The sequence below is a fragment of the Penaeus chinensis genome, chromosome 11, assembly GCF_019202785.1.
Source record: "Penaeus chinensis breed Huanghai No. 1 chromosome 11, ASM1920278v2, whole genome shotgun sequence".
Classification (NCBI taxonomy): Eukaryota; Metazoa; Arthropoda; class Malacostraca; order Decapoda; family Penaeidae; genus Penaeus; species Penaeus chinensis.
The window spans coordinates 7993722-7999962 of record NC_061829.1 but is presented as its reverse complement, the minus strand read 5'-3'; the positions used below and the strand labels follow the sequence as shown (position 1 = coordinate 7999962).

General features: G+C 40.0%; 1 protein-coding gene across 2 annotated transcripts in view; it reads right to left on the bottom strand.

Annotated features, from left to right (window-relative positions):
• Positions 1-3881: 3881 nt before the first annotated feature.
• The window catches only part of LOC125030769 (glycine-rich cell wall structural protein-like), a 29097-nt gene continuing 26737 nt past the window's right edge, over positions 3882-6241 (bottom strand). For both annotated transcript variants that reach the window (XM_047621035.1, XM_047621036.1), the window contains exon 5: positions 3882-6241. This exon is cut by the window's right edge and continues 2515 nt beyond it. The gene's annotated coding sequence lies outside the window, so the exon portion shown is untranslated.

Below are 6241 nucleotides of genomic sequence, written 5' to 3'. Positions count from 1 at the left end.
CTATATTTATCATTATTATTATTGTTACAAATATTATGATTTTTGTATTTCTGTTTTATTCTTAGTTTTAGTTTTATATCTATTTTTCTTTATATTTTTATTTTCATTATTATTGTTATTATTATTATCATTATCATTATCATTATCATTATCATTATCACTATTATTATTGTTATCATTATTACTATTATTATTATTAATATTATTATAATAATAATAATTATTATTATTATTATTACTATTTTTATTATCCTTTTTGTGTTGCTGTGATTGAAATTATGATAATTACTTATTTTCTTATCCTAATCATCATTAGTGATAATAATAATGAGTATAATTATATAACAATAATAATAGTAATAGTAATAATAACAATAACGATAATAATAATAATAATAATAATAATAATAATAATAATAATAATAATAATAACAATAATAATAATAATAATAATAACAACAATAATAATAATAATAACGATAGGAATAATAATTATCATAATAATAATAATAGTGATGCTACTACTAATAATAATCATGATATTAATAAGACTGAAAATTATAGTGAAGGTGATGGTTAAAATAACAAAACAATAATAATACCAGCAACAATATATATATATATAAATATATAAAACAGCAACAGTAACAACAATAATTCAAATAAAAGTCACCACGTTGCACTCAACAACTGAAAGTAAAAAAAAACAAAAAAAAAAAAACATGCTGAATACATAGAATTGAATAAAATAAAATAAATAGACAGATAAATAAAGTAGACGATATATCACTATCTTGAATCTAAACTGCAAACTTGCGCAGTTTCGCCGAAGAGTGAGACGAGGTTGGCAAGAAAACGAGTCTCCCAATTGACTAATGTTTATTCAACGAGCAAGCACACACTGCGCGTATGTTGATGAGAGAGTTAAGTACAGCAGCGCGACACCTACGTCTAGAATCTACTACAACTCGGCATTATTATACATGAACAAGATGAACAAGTCCAGGAATGGATAACATGAGTCATACATTAAACACTGAACACCTTAGTCTTTCATACTTCTGATATGGCATTGAGATTCTTAGAGTATTTTGTTTTTTATAATTGGATTTTTTTTTATTTCTTCTCTTTCTTGCGTGAGAATAGGAAGAATGTGAATTTGGCAGCTCTAAGAAAGTCAAATTCATTCATGTATGGCTTATGTTCCCGATAGCGGAAAACAAAAGTATCTTTTCTTATCATGTTACTACAGCAGCTATGGGTGAATAGAAACTTGTTCTGAACATCTTTCCTTGTTAAACATGAAAAAAACACTTCATTTACTTAACTCAAAGGAAATGTCTCAGCTAGCCCTCGAATAATTTATATCTATACTCATATTCGACCAATAAACAAATACGACAAAGTAAACATCTCTCTGAAAAAAAGAATGGCCAAAATTTACAAATCATTTCTCATCCTATTATATGCATGACGTGACTGACTGGGATATCCTGTCTTGGTGAGCGGAGCTGAAAGACTGGGACGCCAAAATGACTGCCCTGGGACGTCTACATCCCTGTCTAAGTCCGTCTTGAAGGAGTCCCGAGAAATCCAGGCCCACCTTTCCCTTGTGAGACACGAGGAATTACCTGAAGAGACAGTTCCAGCAGCCTTTTTGTCTTCGTCCTAAGCACAAGACGCTCTTAACTCTAAGCTGGAACTATCTCTCTAAATAAAAGATTTATATAAAAAAGGTGTCACACAAGGACCACAGTGAGGGCAATCTTCCAACTCATTTTATTGCACGATACTGGCAAATTCTCCATATAGCAACTTCTCTCTGACTTGCTTATCATTTCTCAACTTCGTTCTCCACTGCCGACTCCAGGGGGGAAATACTTTCGGAACCAAAGTTCATACAAGTACACATATGGACTTTGGTCCAAACCTGCCATCGAGTCAGGACAGTTTCAGACGTCGTCTTGATACTGATTACATAACTTAATCCAGTGTCACCACTCATGATTCGGCAGTGCCACATCTTAGAGAGTTAGGAAATAAGTGTCAAGGTATAAACATAAAGTGGAAAGTATTTAAGTCGTACGCAAAAAAAAAACTCATCAACTTGAAAACGACAGACCAGAGTAAGATTAGACTCCCTGGGTCATGAGGGGAGACATACCATGGGTCACGGCCAAGACGCTCTTCTGCCAGTCCTAACCCTGCTCCCTCAACCCGCTGACGCGTCTGGCTTCGACCATGCGTAATCTTTGCACAGTCCGTCATCCCGACGCAGACAGAAGGTCAATGTGAGCGGGACTAGAGCGAGGTGAAGCGACGTCGGCCCCCGCCCCTGTGCACCTCGGCCCGGCCGGCGGTGCACAGTACAGACCATAATTGTGGAATGCTGTTCATAGATTCCCTGCGCCTTGCACACCGCTTTGGGAACTCTGTACATCTCAAGTTCCTCGCTATGGCTTTGGCAGGTCGTGATAGGATAATTCACCCTTGAAATTCACCCGCAAACACAAGAAGAACGCGCGCTATGAAGGAAACTCTTTTTCTCTGTCAGGACACGTGGATTAATAATAAATCAATTTAACACTAAGTGGTCATGCAGTAAACTTATAGAATAACCGTCGGCTTGGCGCCAAACTCACGTTTTCACTACTTAAGAGTAATACTGGCACGTTCGTCCCAAGAGGGCAAGTTACGCACACGGAACATAACTGACACATAAGTTGGGGTTGGTAGCAACAACCCCAGGAACCAGGCTGAGGATGAGTCACTATCTAAACATAGCCAACTGTTCTTCTTGTGTATGCAGCAAGTCAGCGCAGTAATTTCCTTCATTTTCTGTCTGCCTCCCAATGTCCCTCTTTTCGTACTTTATCACTTGTCCTAGAACTCCTTATTCGAAAAATCCTTAAGCACGCTATTGAAGAAAAGTGAGAAAGGCTTTACGATTCACTGGGCATAGAAAGGGTCGATTCATTTCGCAGTCACAGACTAAAATATACAGACCAAACGCTTTCGTGGGACTTACTCTACTGTTGCCTGATATACACTGTGTCATTCGGTCGAGGGACAGACTGAAAATGAAGGAATTTACAATACAAATGGAATTCAATACAGCCAGTTAAAAATACATATTACGATAGCCTTCCTCTTAGTGTCACTCATATATTGTACAAAAAAACCTAGTGTCTGACAAATCCTCGCTACGGATATGCATAAAAAATCTCAGATCCATAAACAAATATTGTAAACACAATCATAATTTCTTCAAATGCCGGGAAACTTACAAAATACAATTAATAAAATCGAAATTACGACCCCACAGCGTCTCTCTTGTCATGAAGTAATATTACTAGCATCGTTATACACTAAATTACAAGACGCGAAAAATCAAGCCCAAGATCAGGGATTCCAATATATAATATTAAGTACACACCAAGATTATATAGATACATATAAGGCACATAGTGTGAACACCATTACATAACACAACTATAGTTATAATATAGTGTAACCACCAGTTAAAACATCAGAATCATGTTAATACAAAATACATGCAAAGATACAGAAAATTCAAAAAAAAAAAAAAAAAGGAACACTGAAATAATATATGACATTATCACCTCATCCGCTTCTTGGTCGCTTTGAGGCAAGTGGAGCACGCGCTTGTCATTGGGTACAATCACTGCAATCGCACTCAGATACATTCGTCCCATAGTGGAGGCCATCCCGTTGGAGAGACGGAGGGAGTGAGAGAGAGAAGGGACGAGGGAAGGAGGGAATGAGAGAGAGAGAGGGAGGGAGGGACAGAGAGAGAGAGAAGAGAGAAGAGAGAAGAGAGAAGAGAGAAGAGAGAAGAGAGAGAGAGAGAGAGAGAGAGAGAGAGAGAGAGAGAGAGAGAGAGAGAGAGAGAGAGAGAGAGAGAGAGAGAGAGAGAGAGAGATATGAGAGAGGAAGGGAGGGAACGGGAGAGAAAGAGAGATAAGTGGTGATGAGAGATGATGTCATTCTTTCATCCCCGACAGAACACATCATCTTCCTCCATTCTTTCCGAGAGAGAGCATCCTACGCTACTTCGTACTCACGTCACTCACCTCACACTTGATTACTTCAGTCTTTCTCTCTTCATGTCACGGACCTCGATTCACACTCACGCTCTATTGCCACGCACACCAACACTCTCATTCCACACTATCTCACTATTACTCCCTTACGTCGTATTCCACGTGAACCGCATCTCGGGTCTTAGGATGACGTCTTTAACAAGTGGACGCAGTAAACAACACACAACTATGAATAATGAGGTCGTGAGGGGGGGACCTGGGCACCCGGGAGGGTCAGATGGCTCGCCGAGGGCCTACGGGGGGGCCACTAGATACTGCGAAGTGCCGTCGCCCTCTAAGTGGACGCTGTCTGAGTCCTCTGATGAGAAGGACCAGACTTCTTGCGGGAAAACTTTAGATCCAGATTGAATGATTTACGTCTCACGCTAGGCGGATGAGTCACGGCTGTGCATACTCCACGCTCCTAGACATGTCTGATGTTACTCCTCCGTTATACGAGTAAACACGGATGGTCTCTGCAAGTATTTAGTTGTTATTGTTACTTTTTATATAGCAATTAATAGCCACCCCTAAGAATCCGAAGGGTAACATGCCGATGCCAAGGAGTTAACCTCCAGGGGCCTCAACCCACCCCCTGCCCGACCATGGAATTACAAGCGCCCTGACGAGGAGCCCCGCGCCCCTGGCCGTCACGGGACCACGTCCCTCGATCTGCCACGAGCCAGCATTTCCTCAGCTGGAGATTTCTCCCGTCCGTTGAGTCTATTAGCAATGGTACCGCTCACGGTGCTTTTTATCATATATGGAACTCGGTTTCAACGTTGGTAATGAAAACTGTTATATTTCATACTTATACAATTACTAGCTCTTTCTTTAATGTGTTTCGTTGTCTATTAACGGAATACATCTCTCAAAAGTGAATTTGTGCTTCAACGATCAACACAGAAATTCCGGGCGAGGGCGACAGGAAGTGAATCCAGCACGACGAACTGAGTGGATGAGTTGATGCTATGGGCTGACGGAAGCAATTACTCCGCCTCGCCTTTTTCACTGTAGCACCGTAGCTCTGTCTCTCCTGTTTCACTGGTCTATGTTTAGTTGACGTTGGGAAGAATGTAACTATAGATAATCATGTTTTAAACCGTTTTGGTTGTATGGTATATGAAATGCGATAGGCTATATGTATGTAAATGTATATGCACATCTTTCTTCCGTAAAATGATACATCAAAACAACCTTTTTGATATCTGTATTGAAAGTACAAGGCGATTCGGTAATCTTTTGTTTAAGAGTTTACGCAGGGAAACAAGTCGGAGGGAGTGAGGAGGGAGTGTGTCTGCGGCGAGAGGGTGCCACCGCCGCTAATTTTAGAGCCGTACTCCTGGCGACCACCAGCGCCCTCTCTCCCTCTCCCTCTTTCTCTCCGCCGGCCGCGCCACCCCTCGCCCGCCCCCGAGAAACTAGTCCCATTCACCTGAAGCCTCTATAACGAGGGCAACAGTAAAGACAGGGTTCTCGGAAACCCCTTTGCCGCAGCGACAGAGGCTAAGAATACAACATGGCTGAGGCAGGAGATCTAATTATCAACATTATTTTTCTTCCTTTTTTGTGTGTTGGGGGAGGGGGAAGTTCTGTGAATTGCCAGCGCATAGTTTTTCTTCCTTTTCTAGTTTTGGAATCAGTGTATGATTGAATTGAATGAGCAGGTAACGATCAAGCATCTTTATATGTATCATTAGTTAATGGTACTTTGCACTGAAGGTGAAATTATTTTATCACAAAAAACAAACCGATTACCAGAAAACTGTACTTGTAACTTGCCATAGATGAATCGCTGAAACGAAAGTCGTTTGTAAGAATAAGAATGAAATATAACAGTAATAAACAAGAAACAGGTCTTGGTATAAGATAAAACACCTCTAATAACAGAGCTAAGAATAGCGTTGCGTGTGTAGCAACTTCGCCTGCCATCCCCGTCTGGCCGAGTCCGTAAAAGAAAAAACTCAGCTCGATTAGAAGCGTCATCGTAAATAAGTATGGACAGGCTGTAGAATCCAGCGAAAACAGGTACTTTTCTCTTATACTTGCAGGTATTTTTGATTTCCTTGCTATTAAAATAATCAAGCTACTTATCTCCTCTCTATTGCATTACCACTGATGCTGACTGTAATATCATC